A 25,641-nucleotide genomic window follows, 5' to 3' on the forward strand; every position below is an offset into this window, starting at 1 on the left:
GAGAAAGTACTTTCAGACTATATATCTGATAAGGGGTTAACACCCAAAACATATAAAAAACTCTAACAATTCAACAGCAAAAAACAAGCAATCTGATTTAAAAAGTGGGCAGAGGAACTGAATAGACATTTTTCCAAAGAAGGCACACAGATGTCTATCAGGTACATGAAAAGGTGCTCAACATCACTCACCATCAGGGAAATGCAAATCAAAACCACAATGAGATACCCCCTCTCACCTGTCAGGGTGGGTGTCATCAAAATACAAGAGATAACAAGTGATGGTGGTGGTGTGAAGTAAAGGGAAACTTGTGCAATGTTGGTGGGAATGTAAATTGGTGCTATCACTCGGGAAAAGAGTAAGAAGGCTCCCCCAAAATTTAAAATTAGAACTTCCATAAGATCCAGCAAGTCCACTGCAGGAAATATATCCAAAGGAAATGAAATCACTATGTCAATGAGACAACTGCACCCTCATGTTCACTGTATCATTATTTACAATAACCAAGATATGTAAACAACCTAAGTGTCCATCAGCAGATGAATGGGTACAGAAAACGTGATGCATATATATGTATATAAAATGGAATCTTATTCAGACATTAAAAAAGTGAAATACTGCCATTTGTGACAACTTGGGTGGACCTTCAGGGTATTATGCTAAGTGAAATAAATAAGACAGAAAGGCAAATACCTATGATCTCATTTATATGTGGAATCTACAAAATAAACCGAAACACATAGAAACAGAGATCAGGTTGGTGGTTGCCAGAGGTGAGTCAGGGGGTGATTGAAATTCGGGAAGATAATCAAAATGTACAAACTTCCAGTTAGAAGATAAACAAGTCCTGGGGACATAATGTACTGCAAGGTGACTGTAGTTAACAGCACTGCGTTGTGCATTTGTTAGTTAAGAGAGTACCTCTTAAAATTTCTCATCACAAGGAAAATAGTGTGTCACTATGGGTGATGACAGACGTCAAGTAAAGTTAATGAACTGATCATTTCACAATATGCACATGTAACAAGTCATTATGCTGCACACCTAAAGCCAACAAAGTTATGTGAAAATTGTATCTCAGGAATACTTATGTCAGGAAGCGGGGGTGCGAGCCTGGACTACCTACTGCAGGAGCTGCCTTTGCCCTCCAACAGCAGAGGGTGGTAGTTGTGACAGAGACTGTAGGTCCCTCAAAGCCTAGAATGTTTACTGTCTGGACCTTCACAGGGAACGAGTGCAGACCCTGCCCTGGAAGACAGTGGTCATGGCAGCAACAACGGCCTGCCTGTATGCAGGCTCAGCCCAGACAGCTCCTATGCTCTGCTGTCACCGCATTTACTTCCCTCCACACCCTCAGAGGGAGAGGCTTCAAAGTTCTCACTTTACACGTGAGAAAACTGAGGCTGATTTGCTCTGAATTATTGACAAAGTGGTGGGGGAAGCTTTGAATTCCAGTGTTCTGATTTCAAAGCCACATCTCAGTCCTGATTTTTAGAAGTTGGAGGTCTAGGCACTGGGGACCCTCCACCTTCCTCACTTGTAGTCGTACTCCAGGGCTGCCACTCCCAAGGCGTCTGGGTGAACACATTTAATCCGCTTACTCTGCACCAGCTGAGCCCTTGGCTGCCAGTCTGTGGTCACTGCCTGAAACCAGCTGAGGTTTTACAAGTGAACCATCACCCCCTGCCAGCCCACCTGCCCTGCCATGTGGAGAAGACCCCTCCTAGCCTGGACATTCTAAACCCTTAGCTCGCACATTTGCACAACTGCATCAAAAGGACCCTACTCCCTGTGTGGAGATATCGACAAGGGGAAGGGAGGGGAGTTTGGGGTGGCCGCTTACTGTGAAGGTGACACATGACAGGGACATGTTCATGTCCATAATGGCACTCAATTTGAAGCTTAGAACATGGTCACAGCGAGGGGTAAAAGCTGAGAGGCTACAAGGCTGCCTAGAAAGGGGCTTGACTATTGAATTGTAAATGTGTAATTTAATTTAAAAATTAGCCCCCTGGGTGATAAGAATTTGCCCCTAAGGCCAGAATTGGCCACCTGACCCCTGGGAACCCCTCAATTCCAGGATGTAATCATCTGAGCATGGAGGGGGCTTAAATTGGAGTGCTGTCCTCTCAGTCATGGTGCACCTGCCCACGTGTGCACCCATGATCTGCAGTGCTCACACATCAAGGAGGTCCAGGTCATAAGGAAGGGATGACAGACTGTGAGGTCACACGTGTGCCCCTGCAGGGGTGAATGTTGTATAGAGAAGAGCCCCCCACTCTCACCTCCAGGAGGGGTGATGGAGGGAACAGGACTCCTGAGCCCCGAGGCATAGCAAGCATCCTGGCTGAGGGTGGGGAGGCTGTCCACTCCGAAGTCATATGTCAGATGGTAGATTGGGGTCCCACCCCCACATCTCACAAGTGAGAACGTCGTCTGTTTTCTCTGTAAACTGGAACCCAGTCACCCTCACCCTCAGAACTGGGGGCAGCCTGTGTAAATTACTACACAAAGCCCTGGGCTGTTTCAGGTGCCCGGGGGTGTCCAGCCCCCCCTAGGCCTGGCAGGTGGGAGAGGAGAGTTGTGGGTTAGCAGGTGTGACAGCAGAGCTGAGACTTGGCTGAGTGCATGCACTCTAATATCCAGGAACTGGGAGCTACCAGTAGCAAATCTGTTCACTGAGGCCATGTGTACTCTCCCTTGTCATTTACAATCCCCTGTTTGAACAGAGGCCTCTGGAGTCTATTTGCCACATTGTTGCCTGTCACCTCACTGTTGCAGTTCCAGGGTCTCCATTTAGCCAGCTTGAAGGAATAGTCAAACTTTTTCTTAAAACCAGTGACAGAAAACCAAAGTGGCTTTAAGAAGCAAACAGGGCAGGAGAGAATGACTTACCTAACTGAGACGTCCACAGGGAGATAGCTTCAGGCAGGTCTGTACCTGGTGCTCAGTGACATCAACAAAAGTCATCCTTCCCCACCTCTGGGCTCTGCCACTGGTGTCATCTTCACATGGCTCTGCCTTTATAAAGCAAGATAGTCACCAACTGCCACAGGCTGACATCACCACCCCTCAACTCCCAACTGAAATAGAACTTCTCTGCTCCCAGGATTCCAGCAACTAGGCCTGACCTCCGTGGAGCCTGATTGGGCTGGTGCCCAGCCTTGAGCCAATCACAGTGGCCAGGGAGGATGGAAAATGCTGATCGGCCAGATCAAGGCCATGTGACCATCCTCTTCAGGAAACCTGTGAGCTGTTCACCTGTTTCCAGCTTGGGAGAGTGTGATGTCTCCCAGAGGATTCTGCTTCTAGCACAACCTGCTGGTGGCACAATGAGCTGGAATGAGCCTGTCTGCTTGGTGACAAGTGACAGGTCACTTAGTGGTTCCTTGCTCCGGGGAGGGAGGCATGTCCACACAGTATTGGGGCTTCAGAGCCAGAATGTAGTAGAAAAGCCTCCTGGTCTCCCAAAAGGTGGGAAAGTGAGCAGTGACACTGGAAAGGCACTCCTCTCTGTGGCCCTTGGCTTTCTCCTTGTTACAGTGGAGAGTGCAGTGCTGCCCCTGACAGCTCACTTCCCTGCTTGGAGGCCTTTGCAACAGGTGGAGAGTGCTTGGAAAAGCCCATTTATTCTGAGGAACTGTTATTGCTCCTGGTGGGATTATTATTTTCATGTCACTTGTGAGGTGGGCCCTGAGGGGTCCCTGATCTGGGGGCACAGACACCCACAGAAACTTGGCCCAGTATTGCTGTTCATTCAACAATGTCTTACCAAGCACCTACTGTGTGCCAGATTCCCAGGGTAGAGCAGTGATGTTGACAGCACAGGTCCCTGCCTCACCTCATCTCTGCATCCCAGGTGGGGTCACCAGAGTGGGAGTTCAGGAAGCAGAGGATGTGGCCGAAGCCTTGTGGGAACCCCTGGGTTTTTCTCTGTGCTGAGGACCCAAGCAGCACACCGATTATGGGACTCAGTACCCGCAGGACCCAGCATTGATGGGTAAAGGAGAGGGGCATTTCTACAAGCCCATCCTCACTAACCCCAGGCTCTGGAGGGCAGCTCCAGTCTGCTCAAACCCAGGGGGCATCTTCCTCCATCCTGATCACCCTCTGGTATTACTCCCCGCTCAGATGCAATTTTCCCTGTGGTAGCTACACTCAGAATATGTGTTTGTTTCTCTCCCATGTGGTTAAGTGGACTTCAGATGCATGATAGCGATGGAGTGGCTAAGCCTCTGGGCAGATTGCTGGGTGACCCATGGAACTTGCTGCACATGGTGAGCTCCCTTCTGTCAACCAATGGGCCAGGCCCCACCACTGTTCTGTCTGTTCTACCTCACTTAATCTGCACAGACACTCTGTGCGGGACATCCTGTTATCCCCCATCTCTGCTAACCGTGGGTGGACAAAGCTTGGGTTTGAGAAAGTTGCCCAGGTCACATGGTTGACAAGTGCGGAGCTGGGGATTTGCACCCTGGTCCCAGGAGTCTGGATCATGGAAAGGGCTGGGTGGGGCAGCTTATTGCAAAGGGAAGTCCTGCCCAAGCCCCTCCCATGAGAGCCCACCCAACAGCACATCACGGAGAGTCAGCATTTCCTGGACCAGATGGACAGAACCTCAAAACTTCTTTGCAGATAGTTTCCATGTTCTTTTGCAAGCACAGAAAGGCCGCAGACCAGGGAAGGATAAGGCCAAGAGTGTTTTCACTGGGGAGAGTGAAGGACAAGTGTGAAGACACACAGCACTCCCAGCAGCCCTCTCGGCAGAGCCTGCCACTGGGTGAGCAGCTACCGTGACTACCTACCATAACCCTGTGAGGTTCATGCCTGTACAACTCTGCCTGTGAGAAGAGCAAAGTGAAGCTCAGAGAGGTGTGGGGACATTCCAAAAAGAATCAGATAAGGTGGGATCATCACCACCATGCTGTGCAGGTGTCACACTGTCACACTGCTCATGCATGGCCTGCTGGGAGTAGTGAAGGCCTGATAGGAGCACAGGAACACTGTGGTGAAGGTGACGTTTCTACCTGGGACAGCTGGTACCGGGGACTCTAGCTGGTTCTTCATTGTGCCTGCTTTGAGTGTCAGCGTGTTGCAGCCTCATGTAGGGGAAGGGCTGTCTCCTTTCCACACCGGTGCAAAAGGAAGAGCATGTACACACTGGCATCACCATAGACCACCGGCAGGATCAGGATCTGGAGCTCAGAGCAGAAACTGCCAACACCTCAGGAACTGGTGCAAGAGGAGGACCTGAGTGCCCCCTGAAATATTTCTAGTTTTAAAAACATACTTCATTAGGGGGAAGTGATAAACAGTTGATCCCTTCAAAATATTCTGTTATCCAAGGAACAATAGCACCTCAGCATTGTAAGAGGTTTAACTCAGTCATCAATAACCATCACTATAGGTATGAGAAAACAGAGTGTTAGGAGTTACAAAAGGGTCTCAAGATCATGCAGGTCAGAACTGAGAACCATCCAAAGCATGTGCTGCATGATAGCCTCTCTAAGCTACCTGAGGCTTGGTCTGCTCCTGACACAGGGCAGATGGTTCTGAGAAAACCACACTCCTCAGGGGACCCCAGGGAGTTGACAGAGTTGAGTTTGGGTTCCTGGTCATCTTCTAAGTCTGGAATTTTGAGATTCTTCTGCACCTGTCCTTCCTCCAGAACAGAATCTGATTCAGGCGGGATTCCAAGGACTGAGGAATGTGCCAGGCAAGAGAGCAGGCATGGCTGGATGAGAGCATCACCAGTGCCATTAAAAAAGAGGCCAGGGCACTGAGATTTCCATTGATTTAGCATCATGGCTGGGAGGGGTCATGTGTTCTACAGTGAGTTCCGAGTATCCTGCACCGCCCTCGAGGACCTGCAGGGGGCGAACGAAGCCAGCGTGTCTTAGGTGGCGGTGCGCATGCGCAGTCCGCGTCAGCAGCCAGCGTCTTCCCTGGGGGCGGAGCTTGCTTTCCTCAGGGCTGAGAGGGCGGCGCCAAGGAGGCTCCGGGACAGCGCTGCCTGCGTGTCTGCGGGACGATGCTCCCCGCTCTCTGTCTGAAGTTACGCCGGTTTCCCACGGCCTGAGCCCGCTTCCTGCCGGGGTGTGTGTGGACCTGACCGAGCTGGGGCCCCGGCCAGCAGGGCAGGAGGGGACGGGTGCGCTGGCGGGCCCGCTTCGACTATTCTCCTCGCCCGCCGGGAGCGGGTGAGTGCCCGTGTCCATCGGGGCCGCTGGGGTGTCCGCGCCCCTGGTCCTCACCGCCCGGGTCCCCCCTTCCCCCGTGTGATCGTAGGTGTGTACACCGCGGGTCAGGAGCGGGGATGCGGGTGTGAGTGTCCGTGTCCATCCGGGCCGCGGGGGTGTCCGCGCCCCTGGTCCTCACCGCCCGGGTCCCCCCTTTCTCCGTGTGAACGGAGGTGTGTACACCAAGGGTCAGGAGCGGGGACGCGGGTGTAATGGGAAAGGGGCTGAGAAAGTACTGAGAGTTAAAGAGAAGTGTGTAAAATTACATTATGTTAATTTTTATATTTTAAGTGTGTCAAAGTCAGAGTTTATCATGCTTTTACTTTCTTGTCTTTAAAGGAATGCAATCATTTAGTTTATACTTAAAATATGCTTCTCAGCTTATCTCATTTTCAAGTCAAAATACTGCCACGGTTGACATTTTCTCATAATACAGTGACAATCTTAAACATGTGTGAATATAAACTCATTGAAAAAATCTTGCAGTATTCCATGGTGAGTTGTCTTCTTAAAAATAATATCCAGGCCATTGCTAAATTATTACAAAAATATAAATTTTTTGAAGCACTTTAAAAGTTCCACACACAGTGGTATTTTTAAAACACCAACCACTGCATAGTGCTTAAGATCATTTAAGATGAAATATATTCAGACCTAAAACTTTAGAATACTCAAAAGGCAGGGTAATGGCTGCTTTTTCATTGCAAATACATTTTTTTCTTCATAAGTGCAAAATACGAAGGTATTCAGCTAAATTTTGTATATCTTAATTCAAAAGGTGAAATTAGAATATAATCTCCTTATTTTTTATTTTAAGGCTATTTCCCATAAAAATTGGTATTTTTATCTGTAGGACCTTAATTGTCTATTCATTTGTTTTTTTCTTTTCGTTTATTTTCTTTAACAGAGAGTGCATTCTTGTGTCTTGTTAGAGTTTTTAATTCTCCTAACTTATTCCAAGACTTTCTGACACTGATAATAAATAATGGGAAAGGCCTTATAGTAACTGCATCTTTTCATGTAGTCAGGATTTTTTTTTTTTGGATAACTTTTTTTTACAATTTCCACTTGGTTCACAATATTATCCCATTATGACAACTCAATAAAAAATTGTAATCTGTTTACACCAAGACACTTATGTCAGCACAGTGCTTTTGCTGATATGATTTTACATTAGATTATAATATATTTGATTTGATTTACATATAGACTAATACCTATTTTATATATTTACACACATATATGAATATCTGCTAAATGTCATTAATTTGCATGGGGTGGTAGCTGATAACATGTGATCTTTCTGACCATTGGCTATTCTTATGTGTGTCTAACGTACTTCTTAGAACAGATACTAGAACATCACACCTCTCATTATACAGTATTTTAAAGGTTATATTTTATTTTATTTATTTTTAAACATTTTTTATTGAGTAATAGTCATTTTACAATGTTATGACAAATTCCAGTGTAGAGCACAATTTTTCAGTTATACATGAACGTACATATATTCATTGTCACTTTTTTTTTTTGCTGTGAGTTACCACAAGATCTTGCATATATTTAAGATTCCACACATGAGTGATCTCACATGGTATTTCTCTTTCTCTTTCTGTACTGCTCCACCATGAATAACATTCTTCAGGAGCATCCATATCTCTGCAAATGGCGTTATGTAGTCAGTTTTTGTGGCTGAATAGTATCCCATCATATAAATATCCCACATCTTTATCCAGTCATCTTTTGATGGACATTTTAGGCTGTTTCCATGTCTTAGCTGTTGTAAATAGTGTAGAAAAATCAGCTGAAAACCTTATGGGGGTTCCCTTGTAACTCACTCTTTGTTTTTCTCTTGCTACCTTTAGGATCATTTCTTTATCCTTGAATCTGGCTATCTTGATTAGGATATGCCTTGGTGTGGGTCTGTTTCGGTTCTTCCTGCTTGGGACCCTCTGAGCCTCCTGTGCTTGGATATGATTCCTTCTTTAGGTTTGGGAAATTTTCAGTCATGAGTCCTTCCCATACCTTTTCAATCCGCTTTGTTCTTTTTCCCCTTCTGGAACTCCTATTATGCATACATTGGCACAGTTTATATTACCCCATAGGTCCCGTATATTGTTTTGTTTTTCATTTGTTTTTCTCTCAGCTGTTCTGATTGGGTGCTTTCTGTTGTCCTGTCTTCTAGGTCACTTATTTATTCTTCTGTATTTTCTTGTCTGCTTTGCACAGCCTTTAGGTCAGCTCTCATCTCAGCCAATGAGTTTACTAATCCTACCTAGTTCTTCTTTATAGTTTCTATTTCATTTTTGATACATTTTATATACCTAAACACTATTTCTTTTCGTTCCTTCAGTACTTTGATCACTCTTTTTTGAAATCTTGATTTAATAGACCATCAATGTCTATTTCTTTGTTCATGCTTTCAGGGGATTTCTCTTGATCTTTTCATTGGGAGTGGTTTCTCTGCTTCTTCACATTGCTCATATCTCTCTGGCACCGTGGCTTAAGGAGTAGCAGTTACCTACTTATCCTGGAGATGGTGTGCCCTTAATGATTTTATCGAGAGGTCTTTGTGTCTTTGCCCTGCTTCATGAACTCAGCTTGCTGTTTCATAGGCCTTCTGTTGGCACCCTCATCTGTGCTGCTCTCAGTGGCTGTTGGCCAGCAGATTCTGCCCCCTCCTAACACTAGGTCAGGAGCTGAACTCTTATCCAGTGGGTGGGCAGGTCACTCCCCCTCCTGATGCCACAGTCAGATGCTGTGCTTAGGGGGAAGCAGGTGGGCAGATCACACCCTGTCCCAGCACTGTGGTCAGGTGCTGTGTTCCTGCCAGGAAGGTGGGTGGCTGCCCACCTGCCCTCTCCTGGTGCTGGTCGCTCCGCTGCTCTGTGCAGCTGCCTGCTCTGCCTCGGGTAGGCGGTCTGTAGGTGGGCTCAGGGAAGACCACGGAACAGCCCCGCCTACGCTCTGTGCCAAATCTGAGCTCCTTGTTTCCCTTGGCGGCACAAGTTCTCTGAGGTGTCAGGGTAGAAAAATCCTCTCTGCCTCAGGCTATAAACAAGTCTCAGTCCTGCCTAAAAGGTTGTGGGGCCCCCACGTGCAGATTCAGGTCTCAGCCCTGCCCCCGCCCTGGCAATATGCACAGGAGGAGATGGTAGCTGTGGCTGAGCCCTGCCTCTCTTCTTGCGAGATGTGCCAGTAATGGCACAGGTCTGAGGAGACAAAGGCTTCAGCACCCCTCCCCCTAGGGCACATGCCTGCTTATAGTTTTGTTTACCTTCTGAGTTAAAATTTACCTGACAATGAAATGTATAAATTAGGCTTTTGAGGTTCATCCTTGTATCAGTAGTTGATTCTTTTTTATTGTTGAATTGTATTCCATTGTTTGAATATACTATCATTTGTTTTATCCATTCTCCTACTGATAAATACTTAGGCTTTGGATATCTTTTTTTGCAAGCAAACATTTTTTTTAAAAAATGCAAATATAATATACATGCTTACATGTGAACATATCTTAAGTATACAGCTCAGTGATTTTTCACAAAGTAAAAACATCTATGTAACCTTCATCCAGTCAAGAAACAGAACATTGCTGTTCCACTTTGGGTTTCTTCCCAGATACTATGGCACCCCTTTGATGGATTCACCATCCTAAATTCAGCCACCATGGATTGGTTTTTTTGCTTTTGAAATTTTTAGTCCAGTACATTCCACTCAACATTATGTAAGATTCATCCACTAGTGTTTTCTGTAAACTAGTATATTTATTTTTATTGCTTTAAAGTATACAACTTGTATGCATGTGCCACCACTTATGGTTATGTATTTATTGTTGACAGGTGTTTGGGTCATTTTCTATTTGGGGCTATAACAAATAGTGATTATGAGAATTTTCTGGATGTCCTTTTGTGCTCTGATGTAGAAGCTTCTGAAAGGTACACAGGGAGTGTGTGTTTGTATGTATGTATATGTGTGTGTGTGTACATATATACACACACACACATATACATATATAACTTTCATTCAAAAAGCCTACTTTCAAATTATTTGTAAGAATTTATATTCCCACTGGCCATGTGTAAGAGTCCCCATTGCATGTTACCCTCACCAATGCTTCATATCACTTAACAACTAACTATTCTAGTGGATGTCTAATGGTGTTCCAAATGTGGTTTTAGTACGTATTTTTATTATTACTAAAGAGCTCAGCCACTTTTCATAGCTTATTTGGATTTTTCTTTTTGTGTGTGAAGCACCTGTTCAATTTTTTTGCACATTTTAATATTGAGGTTTTGCCGTTTTCTCCACTGGTTTTTGTTCTCTATATGCCCTAGATACAAGTCTTTTGGTGGATATAGATATAGCAAATATATTTTCGCACCATGTGGCTTTTCACTTTCTTAATGGTATCTCTTGATAAAAATAATTCTTAATTTTACTGAAGTCTAACTTAAAACTCTTCTTTTATGTTTAGTGCTGTGTCCTGTTTAAGAACTCTTTGCCGCTTCAAAGTCATTAAAATATCTCCTACACTATTTTCTAGATGCTTTATTTTGGTGGGGGATTAGGTTATTTATTTTAATGGAGGTACTGGGAGTTGAACCCAAGACCTTATGCATGCTAAGCACACATTCCACCTGAGCTTTACCCTCCCCCAGATGCTTTGCTTTTTGTTTCAAATTTATTAGATTTATAATCTATCTAAAATTACTGTTCATGTATGGTACAGGGTTTAATTCAATACTGTTCCATTGGTCTATATGTCTAACTTTAGGTAGTTATCACATAGACTTAATATTGTTTTATAATAAGTTCTTTAACATTGTTCTTTAATATCAGCTTGGCTATTGTTGGCTCTTCAAGCTTCTCTATGTATTTAGAATCAGCTTGTCAAGTTCTACAAAGAAACAGTAACAACAATTAAGTTTTGGGGATTTTGATGTGCACATATAAATCTTTGAATCAGTTGAAGGGGAACTGACATCTTTAAAATGTTGAACCCTCCAATCCATAAATTTGGATTACCTCCCCTATATTTTTATCACTGCTGTTACAAATTATCACAAATTTTGCAGCTTAAAGCAACACAAACTTATTATTTTATGATTCTGTAGGTCAAGTCAGGAACAGGTATCACTTGGCTAAAAATCAAGATGTCAGCAGGGCTGTATGCCCTTCTGTAAGTCAAAGGAAGAATATATTTCCTTGTCTTTTCCGGCTTCTAGTGTTCACCCACATTTCTTTACCCATGACCCTTCCTCTATCTTCGAAGCTAACAGCTTTACAGCTTTCTAATCCTTCTTCCAAAGTCATATCTTTCTGACCACATCTGGGAAAGATTTTCAATTTTTAAGGACACCTGTTGTTAGACTAGGCCCATGTAGATAATCCAGGCTAATCTCCCTGTCTCAGAGTCCTTAACCTGATACATCTGCAAAATACCCTTTGCCATGTAAAATAACATATTCACAGATTTCAGGATTAGAACATGGATATAGGTAGGGGTCAGTGTGGTGCACTATTCTGTTTATCAAACTGTTTAACATTTGATACTTTCTGACAAACTTATAAGATAGAAGATCCTGGTCATGTTTAGAATGCTTCCTCTGCAAAATATTGGGCACTGAGTTTATTTGAAAGGACTGAAAATAATATTACCACAGGAATGGTTTCCTAAATCTACTGACATTTACTTACTTTATACTTAAATACCCAAAATGGTCAGCCAGGAGTGGGATCTTGGCAAATAAAATAAAAGTATAATTCAAGCTTTTATCACTGAATTTATTAGCTAATTCTATTTTAGAAACAGACAGAAAATAAAACAATTTAGAGTAAGCCTGCTTGCTTATATATTAAGTGAAAATAAAGTTTTAAAAGCATGTCTGAATATGGGATAAAGTGAGCATCATAAAATGTAATGTTAATATTTAGTACCTGGAAATCTCAAACTCCCAATTTATAAACAAGTTCATACTGTATAGCACAGGGAACTATATCCAATAATGTTTTGTAGTAACTTATGGTGAAAAAGAGTATGAAAATGAATATATGTATGTTCATGTATGACTGAAGCATTGTGCTGCACACCAGAAATTGACACAAAATTGAAAACTGACTACATATATATATCATATATATATTTGAAAGGACTGAAAGGACTATATATACCAAGAAAAAAATTAGATTGCTAACCAATAAAAAATCTGTCAGTAATATAATGCTAGAAACCCTGAGACACAAAAGAAAATTTCAGGCATACATCTGTTTATAGAGTCATAGAAAAAATAGTGCCTATGCAAGTCCCTGATAAGCATGAGAAAATAGGAAAGGCAATATAAAAGTTCGAAATGCTTTGCTATGTAAGAGCTGCAACATGACTCAGACACAAACTTCAGTGGTCAAAATATCTATATAACTAATGATAACTTAAAGTAATTGAGGGCATCATTTTAAATGAGATAAAAATAGCTGCTCAATTTTCATATTACTAACCAAGTCATTTCTGTTTATAGTAGGTTTATATTATTTTTATATGTATTTATATTTTATAAAGACATATCAACTTAGATCCTGGCAGATAACTGACAGTGGAGCAACTGATTGATTTAAATGGGCATCACAGGCTTATCAGATTTCATATGCTTTAAATATACATTAGATATTAGCTGTCAGGAAGAGTTCAATTTTCATTTATTCTAACATAGCTGTGCCACAGGCAGGTTACTCTGTATTCACAATGGAGGATCATGATAGATATGAAGATATCAAGCCTTATTGATCTTCATAGGGGTGCTTTTATAAGAAAAGGAGAATAAAATAAAAAAAAATCTAAAATACTACTTTTTTTTATAGTGTTCTAACAGTTATATCTTCTATTTTTTAACTGAGTTATAGTCCATTTACAATGTTGTGTCAATTTCTGGTGTACAGCACAATTTTTCAGTCCTTTATGAATATACGTATATTTGTTTTCATATTTTTTCACCATGAGCTACTACAAATTCTTGAATATATTTCCCTGTGCTATACAGTATAAGCTTGTTTATCTATTCTATATATACCTGTCAGTATTTACAAATCTTGAACTTCCAGTCTGTCCCTACTCACACCCCTCCCCCCTGTAAAATACTATTAAATCAACATATATTTTTGAAGAATTATGAAAAATGGGAAACTATAAGTTGTTTCTTTAAATTGGAGCAAAGAGAACTACTTTAACTGGAAAAATACTTAAAATCTGGCAAGTTTTATGATTTCATGTTCACCCCTGACAGCTTTTCTTTCCTCCTTTCTCCTTCAATCTTTATTGGACCTTCTAAAGAATTAAATTACAAAAAAGAAAAAAAGAAAGAAAGAAAGAAAATTAAGAAACAGCTCTGCATCTAAAATAACCTCCTAACTGGAAAGATGGTATACTTTGTGAAAAATTTACAGCTGCCAACTTATGATCTATGTCTCTGTCCACACTGCCTTACTTGTTAGGGAGGGTCTTAAAAAAAAAGTAAAGAAAAATAGCAAATTATAATGGCTTTTACATTTTAAATGCTTTTCTATGTGTCTACAATCTGCTCTATCATGAGTTATTAAGATAAACATTATCAGCTATACTCTACTTTCCTATCATGCACATTGTGACTCTAAGAAGCACGCACGCTCTAACTTACCATCTGCTGGTGGTGTACAGGTTAATGCAGTTCTTTTGACAATATATGGTTTTGTAGTCTAGTTGTCTAACTACTACATAATGGAAAAGATGTAGAACTACTGGTACCACTGCCCTCGGTCTCTGTCATTTACCTTAAACATACCTGGAAAAGTAGATTCAAAAACTCATTGGCAAGAACATTGTTCACACTCCAGATCTGATATTCTTCTAGAGTTAAGATGGCCATTCTGAAAGAGAAACAATATTTAAGAATATCTTAAATCTTCATTTTCTTATAATATTTGAATTAAATTTGTTTTATTAAACTTGCAATGGTCATTTGTCTGAAAGAAAACTAATGATTTAATGTAGATGCTGTGTATTCATCCGAAAGTAGGCCAGCAAGAATAAGTTCAAAAGTAACCAAACTCTGAAGTAGTCACTCATAACGTGGGCAATTTATCACCAAAAATCTTCCTCCAGTAAGACCTGGGAAATAACTCACAGTATCTTCTGGTTCAAGGTGAAGTTTACTAACAGAACCCACAAAAGGTTCTGGGTAGAGAAAAAGGACTATTTACTAACTTTGAAAGCATTTTTCCAAACTCTTTGGATTATGCCCTTTGACCCTAACAATTTTCTAAGATCTTTAAAACATCTGGCAATATTATTAGACTTCTTAAGAGATTTAAAAGAACTAAATATATATAATAAATGAGTATCTATATTAACATTTCCTCAAAATAAAATGTAACATTACTTTCACAAGTTGAGTAAAGCAGTATTTTTTTTTTTTTGGTGTCAAAGTGTACCAAAAATTACATTTATATACAGTAGACAATATTTCTTGGCAGGCAAAAATATAACCAAATGCTTCTTACTTCATGTTTTGAACAATCACCTTAACAATCCTAGATGAATAATAATGTTCTTAGCGTTTATTACTTAATTATATTTTTATTATCTAATGATTTATTATTTAAAGATATTTAATAATATTTACTATTAATGATATTCATATATTCATTCAATATATATTACCATTTATTACAAGAAAAGATTTTAAAGCACTGTGATGGTAATTAATGGCTTTCATGATGCAACTTCCATTGAAGTATATTAACACCAATGTAATGGTACAAAATAATGGGTAATATTGTCACCGTCTAGTCACCAGTGAATATGGGTAATAGGTTTGGTTGAAAGGTCCAAAATCTATTCTAAATTTTTACCATTTCATTATTATGGTTACACGGAGATGGAGCAGCTAAATGATCTTTTTTTTTAATGTTCAAAAGTACAGCCATAAGAAGAAACTCAGTCTTATATAAAAATAGACAGCAATGATAACCTCCATACTTATCAAACACCCAGAAGAAAGGCGATGGAAATTGTATCTCTACATAAGGTATTTCCTAATAGAAACTTTCCTGTGTTTCTGTTTTCATATATACCAAATAGAAATGGCTACCTTAGTTTTGGGCAGAAAAGTAAATGAAGACGGTTATCTGAATTGCCAAACAAAGATCAAGCCCTGAAAAATTCATTTCTATTATTTATTTCTATTGAGTGTCAGTTAATAAGACTATGATGATTTCTTCTGGATTTGTGATTGAAAAAAATGTTACTTATTTTTCTAAGCCTGTGTAAGGCCACTATGGTCTACATCCTACCATTTGCAACTTGGTACATGTCAACATTTGAATAGAAAGGGTCAAATTAACTCATATGTGTCTCACATATATGGATTATCTTCAGTTTCACAGGGATACATAGACATTAAGGCAAACCTATTATAATATCTTTAATAAATGTTTTGAAACTAAAAAAATTCAAGGCTTTATTCTTTGTAAAGTACATGCTTGTTTCTGCTATTATACACTTATTCTGGCTGCTATTAAAGAACTTAGGACAGACCCTCACCAATATTATTGAAAAAAAAATTTAAAAACTATATACACCACCCAGATTGAGATGAAAAATAATTTCCATCATCCCAGATATCCTATGCTCCTTCTCAGTTAACTCACCCATCTCCAAAATCACTATTGTAACACTTATTAACATTAGTTCTGTCTCTGTTCTAGAACTTCATATAAATTAAATTGTACAATGTGTTCTTTTATTGTGGCTTCTTTTGCTCAATATAAGTTTTGTCTTACCATAATGTATTAAACTGGGAGAAGTAAAGATTATAAACTACAGATGGCAAGGGCTGTCTCTACTTAATTTTTACAAAATGCCTAGCTTATAAAATATAATGTTTTTATGTAAATAACACTTAATGGAGTTGTTTAAAGATCGAATGGGCTTTCCTTAGGGACAACTTGGAGTTATTGTAACCACAGGTCCAAATAAGCATTTAGCAGGGATGATGCAGAAGAGATTCAAGTATGTATATGTAACGTATGTATACCAATTCAGAATATAATGTATTTTTAGAAAAGAATAAATTAGTCTCTGCTAGACTCACCTTTGTGGTGTCATGTGCATTCTATGTGTCTCTACAATGTTGGATAGATCCACAAGTAATTCCTTTAAAACCAGAAACCCAAATCAGTAGTTAGGAAAGAGAAGGTATCATTTTTATTAGACAGTAGCTGAAGTATAAAATATTTTTTCGGTCAAGTTTTGTTTTTTTTTAATTCCAGAAATAGATTGCTTGTTTACCTTAAAAATTTATGACAATTTTCCAGTGGTTTCATTTTTTTTTTTACATAATACATTCAGTTTATTAAATTTTCTAAGGTAAATTCTCTTCCCAATTTTGCATCTTTGGCTATGAATATTTTGAGTAGCATAATATAGAACCTAGAAGTAGTAAGAAATCTTTTTCTCAACCTCTTTTAAAAAATTCTTCACTCTATGTTCCTGTTGGAAGTTTACATGCAAGAAGATGTATACAATCAGACTTTACCAGGGTATCATCGGTGCAGTTGTCCTTCCAGACCTCTGTGCAACCACGTGGCTCTCAGTTCAACCCTACAGAGAACTCCATCACCATCAACATCAAATACCTTGAAGCAAACTAAAGAAAAGAAACTCTTATGGAGGAAAATTACTTTTATATTCTGAAGTATAATACATTTTATTACAACCTGCCCTAGTGAAATTACTTAGTTCCTCAAACAACTACATTCTGGATTAAGTTCTTATTTGGAGGAGATTGTGTCATTAAAGTCCTTTGAACTTGTAGGAATTCCTGTACACTTCACAAGTCTCTCTCCTTATATAATTAGCCAGCTTAGAGAACTCTATCCTTCATCTAAATCTAAAGTTAAATTTCTTGCAAACTGAAAAAGAAGGGCCAAGTTACTATACAATATCTCACAGATTTTGAGAAGGTAATTCAAGCTTTTAAATTAATTTCTAATATTTATAACTGATCACTTCAGAGTTGATTCTTACAATGCTGAAAATATTCCATCTACATTAAGAATCAACAAAAAGCTGGTACAGTCAGCTCCCCGTATCCATTGGTTCTGCATTCACAGGTATAAACAATAGATCAAAAGTATATATGTATATGTATATATATATATATATATAAATTTTCCCAGAAAGTTCTGAAAAGCAAAACTTGAATTTGCTATGCACTGACAACTATTTACATATCATTTACATTGTATTTACAAATAATTACATTGTATTAGGTACTAAAAGTAATCTAGAGATGATTTAAAGTATACAAGAGGATGTGCATAGATTATATGCAAATACTATGCCATTTTACATAAGGACATGAGCATCCATGGACTTGGTATCTGAGGGGGTCTCAGAACCAATCCTCAGCAGATAATGAGAGATGACTGTATAAAGATTTTGCCTCTCCAATGTAATTAATGTGCACCCAATATTTTTGCCTAAGAACAATTTCAATTCTTCAATGAAGTTTATATACAACAAGCTAAAAATCCAAAATATCAGCACTTTGCTAATTAACATCAATATCAGCAAAATTGCTAGTTAGTCTATTTGGTTAACTTCCACTAGTCCACTGGCAAAAAAATAAATTAAAAAAAAATTTAAGACAACAACCTCAATTGAGAAACAAAGACTTCAGCCTCTTTAATACCAGAACTTTAATGTGAACAAATAATCTATCACAAAGCCAGGTTAGAGTAATGGTATACTATCAGGGAAGATAAAAGAAATCTAAATTTTTAAGATTAAATAATTATCTACTTCACACACCCATGTAATAATTATGCTATTAAGTTAACTGAGTGCATCACAGTACAACATTACTAAAGAATATTGAACTATTAAGTATCATACCCAAAATATGCAGTATTTGTGAAGCTGTATTTTAGAAAGATGCAGAGATAATGACCCTAGTGAATATGTAAGAATTAGGTTCCAATTAAATGTAAACTGCTGCATTTTCCTAAACAAATATGGTTAAGATTTAGGAATGTAATATGCTTATAAATTATGCCATAATATTTTAGATAGGTTTAAAAGATAAATTTAGTATTTAATAAACTTGTTTTATCATAAATTTAATTTTGCTAATAAAATATCAATATACACAGTGATAGAAAACAAGTTGAAATTCAAGTTAAGCAAGACAAATTTTCTATATAGACTACCAGAAAATATTTTCTATATGCTTAACATTTTCAAACACATCATGACTGATGTAGTTCATTTATCATGAATTGTACATTTATCTGGAAAATCAACCATTATTAATAACAAAGATCTTAAATTACTCCACAGTAAAAAAGAATAGATGATTGAACCTTTACACTGACGTCAGTAAAACCTTAGCAAGAGATTGCTATTTGCAAAAGGGATGAAAATTCAATCCTTAATCAGATGATTTTTTACATGAATGGATGCTAATTTTTTTCTCTGTATAGCTTCCAAATTTTGTGATGTTTAACACACTTACATTTCTGTCTTTCAGCCAGAGGTCCTCTGCAACAAGCTGATAGCCCACAGGATATCTCCTTAAAATCTATGTGGCTGTCATGATTTTCACCAAAAGCATTAAATAAACCTGTAAAATAGGAACACAGACAGAATAAATCACAGCCAACAAACTTTCTGTTAATAATGACATGCCTATGAAAGGAGGCATGACTCGCATAAACTGATTTAGTTTTTAAAAGTTATCAGTAGTTTCCACTGTCTTAGGAAGTTTTTCCCCCACCCCCTGGCATAATTATAACCAACATTTAACTTCCTAGAAGAAAATACTATCATTTAGTGTTTGGTTTTGTCTGCATACCTGTCTCTATCTTATATTAATTCCAAAAGTCAAAAGTGATTGTAGAATGTAAAAAATAAAAATGTATTTTAAAAATTTAACTGGAAAAATGTCAGAGACCACAATTATCCTAATTTGGAAAGACTAAGAAGAAAAAGGAAAAAAGAAGAAGAAAAGTTGAACTCTATCAAAGATATACTGTGTTGTTATTAATGAGATTCATACAGCTCCTTCATGAAGCAAAGAAAACTAACACACTATATTATAAGAGACAGAAATTCTGTACTGCAGTCTTCATTGTACCACTTAATCTGTATAACTAAATATATTAAATTTCAGAAATAAAGGGCAATTTATAATCTAATCCTGTGGTTTTTAAACTTTTCCTAAAAAATAAATGGAATCATTTTATTTTCAAATGAAATGATTTCTCAATCTCTAATTATAAAAAGGTAAAAACATAACTGCACTGCTGAAGTGGAAACCCTGTCTGTTCTAGCTCCCCTAACAAATAAATATTTCTAAAACACACTAGAAACCTGAAGAATACAGACTGTCTATTTCAAGAATCTAATTCTGTGCCCTCAAAGAGCAGAAAATTGAAGCTAAGAAGTAGTTAAATGACTTGCTAAAAGTAAGAAATTTTTTTTAAAAAGGTCTGAATCAGAAGAACCCAAGCTTTCAGATTTCAAATACAGTTTTTGTGATTATCACCCACAACTGCTCCTTGTAAACCTCATTTAAAATATATATAGTAGTGAAAAGTTTAGAGCTAAGTGGGGACCTTAGAGATGGTCTAGTGGTTTCTTAATTTTTTAAGGGTGGGGGAAGTATACAGCAGTGGAACCTTCTTCTATATAAAAGAAATACAATAGACACTCCTCAGCTGAGGAAGAGGTGGGGTCATGTGTGGAAGCTAGAGCTTTGCCTATTCAGTGTCCACCACCCTGACCCTGCACCAGATGCTGAGGCACCACACTGGAGCACACTTTCATAATGATTGTCTTGGTCAAACTGATTTTATATATGAGAATATTCAAGTGCAGAAAGGTAAACCGACTTACACAAGGCTCCAAAGGTGGAAGAAGGCTCAGGTGTTTAGCAAAGAACATTTGTAGAAAATAGAAGGATTCCCACCTTCACTCAGAGATGCACGAATTGGTGGTGAAGCCAATGGGCCAAATGTCTCTAAATCAAATCATCCAGTTCAGGATTGAGCCCTCAGCAACCAATAGCATTTCTCCAGATGAATGATGTCTGATTCTTCCACTGACAATCAAATCAAACAAGATTATAAAATCTCACTCTTCTCTTCTGGACAATTAATTAGTTCATCCTGATAATGTAACTTCTAAATACACATTTTAATTTCCCAGTTAAACTGTTAAAAAACTACCTAAAACAAAAACTCTGAAAGTCAAATATATTGTATCTAAAGTGGCATGAAAATTAAATTCAAATTAATGTAAAAGAGGCTTTAGAATGGGAAAAAATTTGCAATTTCCCATTAAGCAGGCTGTTTAATTCCAACATGTAAAATAATAAACTAAGCAAAAAATAAGTATATTTTTTGCTTCCCACACTTTTATCTGTATACCCTTTGGTGATTTTAATCTCTATCTTGGATTTGAAAATTCTTGATCATAGTCTCTCCTGGCTACACAGGTAACACACTAATAGCAGAAACTATGTTTGATTTATCCTGTCACTATGGTAACCACTTACACATTTAATACTTATTAAATAAATGTACAAAGGGGATAGACCTAAGCTTCTCCTTCTTGGCCCTAAAATTCTTACTACCCCTCCTATAAAGGCAGGAGCCTCCTCTGTAGGACAGAGAGTAAATGTATCTCATGAGAAGGATTCCCCAACAAGGGCTGTCTTTTCAGCGTGCTTTTAGATGTTTTTATGGGACATTTCAATAAAAGGATCAAGGACCTAAGCTTCCCAGTATGGTGGGCGTTGTGATGGGCATGGGAGGATGCTCACTTGGGAGGATGAGATGTTAAAGACACTAACAGTGAAAAGGACAGGGCAAGATGAAGGGCGATTGGGAAACAGGACCACAGAGATGTGACATCTACTTCCCACTGTCATCTAAGTGATACCTACTTGAAAGAAACATTTCTACAGTTAAATTCTATAATGGGGGTTATTTAAATGAAGCACACATATACTCAATGAGTAGATCACATAATTTTTAGAGATTCAGAGTGCAGTAGCATTTTCAGAGTACTTTTTACATCAATAACTAGTATTTATAAATTCCTGTGTACTAAATAAGTATGTGGAATTATTTCCATTTTGCTTTTAGACTTACTACAGCTTAACGTATTCACTGCACTGATACAGAGTAATTTTTCTAATGAATAAAAATGATAATGTACAACCTTGTTAAAGATTCTTTAATTTCACCATCACCAGATTTATGAACATTTAGGCCTATGTGTCAGGCCCCGTTTCTTACCAGCTTTTTCACCAACACCTTACATTGAGGTTATATTGCATTACCCAGAGGTCAGGAAATGTTCTTTCACACATCCACATCTTTATTAGGTCCTGTGTCCTCTGAGGAGAAACATTCTCCCCACTTTCACATCCTTCCATTTTACAGCCTAACCACTAATCCTTCTCTAAACACCTTCTAATGCTTTCCAACCTCACCAGCTACCCTAGGATTTTAACTTCTCTCTTCTGCAACTGTCCTCCACTGTATATAGTATCCAATATTCAAGTGAATTATGAGTCCTCATTTACAGGTCTGTGGCCTCTCTAGATTACAAAGTATTTGGATTCAGTAACCTTGTCCTTTTATCACTTTTGCTGCTAGAGTTCCTTTCATAGGACCTGATACATAGTAACCACACAATAAATACTTCCTGAATGAATAAATGAATGAATGAATGAATAGCCAAGGCAATCTTCACAGCCAAGGCTTCCCCAACCCAGCTCAGTATTCTTTCTGTTATATCAAAGAGACTCTGCCCCATGAAACAATAGACCCTGCACATTTTAACAAATGTATACAATTATTAGGAACTATTATTAGAACAGAGACTAGCACTACTGTTCTCATAGTTATGTCACATAAGTAGTGTATTAAAGCTCGTTCTGATTTCTTGTTTATACAAATCAGCTATGTCTGTCACCAGTTTAAATATTAGTAATTTAGAAAACAAAAGTTATTGATTTATCTACTCATCAGAAATCATTACAACAGATCTATTTACATACCTCTTCTGTCAGTTTATATACCAACTGGAAAAGAAGGGGTGTACAGTCAACTCTGAGAGTATAATTGCCTGCAAAATAAATAAGAGAGAATTTTAATACCTCCAAATGGACTACAAACCTGTATTTAATTCTAACTTTATTTTCTAATTATAAACAATATATAACAGATTTCAAATTCAAGGCATCATTCCTGGAGAATTAAAAATAGGGTGGACCTTACAGATTATCATATTCAGTGAAGTATGTCAGACAGAGAAAGGCAAATATCACATTCTATCACTTATATGTGGAATGTAAACAAACAAAAAAATGATACAAATGAACTTATTTACAAACCAGAAATAGACTCATGACATAGAAAAGAAACTATGGTTACCCAAGGGGAAAGGGGGAAGGGAAGAGATATGTTAGGAGTTCAGGATTAACAGATATACACTATCATATATGAAACAGATAACCAACAAGGACCTACTGTATAGTACAGGGAATTATATTCAGTATCTTATAATAACCTATAATGGAAAAGAATCTAAAAACAATGTATATGTATATGTATATGTATATGTATATGTATATGTATATGTATATAACTGAGTAACTTTGCTGTACACCTGAAACTAATATTACAAATCAAATGTACTTCAGTAAAAAGAAATAAATAAAATTTTAGAATAGACAGATAGGTAGGGAGATAAATAGACAGGCAGATAGTCTGGCTAAAACTAAAACACAAGGTGGAAATAACTCTTCAGGAGCCAGAGAGGCTGCAGCACACACTCAGGATAGGAGACTGCAGAGGCGGACTCTGCTGCTAAGGCTGCAGCTCCTGCAGTAAAAGTAAGGGTCATTGCTCATTACGGCAGCAGTACCTAGGGGTCTTTGGCAAAGGAAGTGGTAAGGCCATAATGTTCATGTTTTTATTCATTTATTCAATTCAATATGAAGACTTTAGACTAGAGCATGTCAGTAACTAACATGTGTCCTGTGACACTTACCTAGAAATAACCATAATACGATGAAAGCCTACAGATGCACATGCCACATGTCAGGGTCAAAAGGAAGTTTGTAGTGGGTGCTTATTTCAGAGTTGTTCCAATACATACAGGAACTATTTCTGTATGAAATATTTTAGCCCAACTTTTAAAAATAGCTCCACAGGAAGAATGTCAAAAGTACTAAAGTTTTAAGTAGTAATCCAAGATAGGCAAATGGTAAATATACTAAAGAAATTAGGATCAATAGCTTAGTTATGAATCATATTGATTCATTTGAATCATAATAATGTTCTCTCTGGTAAAATGGAGAAATGGAGTTATTATTGAGGCATCTCATAGAAAGAGGATAATCCTAGTTTATGAGTTGGAGTTGATAGACTTAAATACTGGTATACTATTTAATGACAATCTGAAATAAAATTTACCTTCTGTGTATGAGTCTGCATTGATATATGCAACCTCTCTCTCCTGGAGTGTTTTCACATTCTCCTGTAGTTGAAGCAAAGCAGTCACTTAACTCACAGCATTTACAATTTTGGAAATACAAGCAAAACAAATTAATTCAGTAAAAGAGTGGTTTGCAGATACCATTATAAATCAAACACCTATGCTTTTGACCATAATTTTAAGAAAATGCTATTAACTGGTTGATAATATTAATGCAATTAAAACAAGAAAGAAAAATATTAGTGATCCTGTAGCCACTGTTAATAGCAACAGCAGGGAGACCCAGAGGAAAACTGCCCCTGATCCCCTGCACCATAATATGAAGGGGGAAGGCTCGGAGATGCTCAGCCTCACCCTGGATCTACTGGAAGAGGACTGCTCAAAGTAAGGCCTGGAAATCTGTATTTTTAAAAGGTGTCTCTGGAAATCCTTACAGACATTAAAGTATGAGATCCCTTGATGTTGGGGATCCAAGTAACTTTACCATATTAAAAGTGAGGAAGTTGGAAATTTGATTTATCAAGAATTTTTTGAAAGAGAAGATATTGATGAAAAAGAAAAATATAGGAGGGGAGGATAGAGAAAAAAACTAGAGGGAGAGAAGAGTGGCTATTAGGACAAAGACAAGACATTTCTCACACATACATGCACACACGCACACACATTCTAGAAAAATACAGCAGAAGAAGACTAATGCCATCACACAACATGGGAATATGCAGAGAGAACTCTTTTCTTCTCTCTGTTTCTCTCTCTCTCTCTAGCTTGCTACCTTATAAAAGCAGTTACAGTAAAAACATTTAAAGCTGTGAGTGGTCATCCCACAAATGAGAATTCTCACCTCTGCGCTTGACCACATGGGATAGATGACAGCTGATTCTGCGGCAGAGTATCCATTATGACAGAGCTACAGTAGAAATAAAAAAGATTCCTTAATTATATGTAAAGGTAAATGTGCTGCTGAATATGATCAAGAAGCTAGTAGAAAATGGGAAACAATATTCAAATTGTCTTTTAACTCACATGAATTTAAATTAATGCAAGGCATATTATCTTGTATCTTGGATTTATTTTATCTGTATTTTAAGCTGCTTAAATTATAAAAAGACACATGTATTTCTATATACATGTGTTCACAAGAAATTACATATTTCTAAAAGTAAATGACCTTAATGAATAAGCTCTGATTCATCTAAATAAGTGTATTATGAAATGCATGTTCATAACAACAACATAATAATAAGACTTTGCCATATAAATGGACTCAAATGTGATACAAGTAAATGTGATTTTATTCCCATACTTATTTGATTCATATTATTATTTTAAAGTATGCAGAAATGAGTCAGAAGGAAAGCATTTTAAAAACCATTCACAATAATAAGAAAGATATGACATTCTTTAAATCAATTCTATAAAATTTGGACTCATAAATGAACAAAACAGAGGATAGTCACAGGAAAGTGCTTTTTGGTGCGCCTGCCTTTAAAAAAATACACAAGCCTACCTTGAACATGTAAGAACTTAGAGTTACTGGACAGAGAGCATAAGGGAAGAAGATGAAAGAAGGGGGTCTATGAGAGACACTTTAAAATAAAGCATTAAGAGCCAGTGACAAATGAAAATTAATCATAATTGAATTAAAAATAAATCCTTGAAATTTTAGAGTAATTCAATTTACAAAATCATTGTATTACACTCCCCAACCAGGCACTTTTGTAAATGGTAAAATATACCTATGGTTACAATTTAGTGTTGAATCCATAAAGGAGAGACTATAATCAGAGTATAGTCATCTAAAAAGAGCATGTTGTTTTCCTGGATAGAAGAAATCCAAGGAAACTGTAAAAACTTGAA

General features: G+C 38.0%; 1 protein-coding gene across 2 annotated transcripts in view; it reads right to left on the bottom strand.

The window, feature by feature from the left end:
- LOC140694057 (uncharacterized) overlaps positions 1-25,641 on the bottom strand; it is a 133,946-nt gene that overhangs the window by 102,028 nt on the left and 6,277 nt on the right. The window contains exons 4-13 of one of the 2 annotated variants that reach the window (XM_072957522.1): positions 24,626-24,691; positions 23,763-23,826; positions 22,343-22,410; positions 20,243-20,374; positions 18,788-18,895; positions 16,808-16,918; positions 16,364-16,425; positions 14,054-14,138; positions 5,028-5,272; positions 2,896-3,021 (exon numbers count right to left, since the gene is read on the bottom strand). The gene's annotated coding sequence lies outside the window, so the exon portion shown is untranslated. Of the gene's footprint in view, positions 1-2,895; positions 3,022-5,027; positions 5,273-10,774; positions 11,140-14,053; positions 14,139-16,363; positions 16,426-16,807; positions 16,919-18,787; positions 18,896-20,242; positions 20,375-22,342; positions 22,411-23,762; positions 23,827-24,625; positions 24,692-25,641 lie in introns of those variants that run through there. The other variant, XM_072957523.1, reaches the window with a different exon arrangement.

This window comes from Vicugna pacos, unplaced genomic scaffold (genome assembly GCF_048564905.1).
Source record: "Vicugna pacos unplaced genomic scaffold, VicPac4 scaffold_20, whole genome shotgun sequence".
NCBI lineage: Eukaryota > Metazoa > Chordata > Mammalia > Artiodactyla > Camelidae > Vicugna > Vicugna pacos.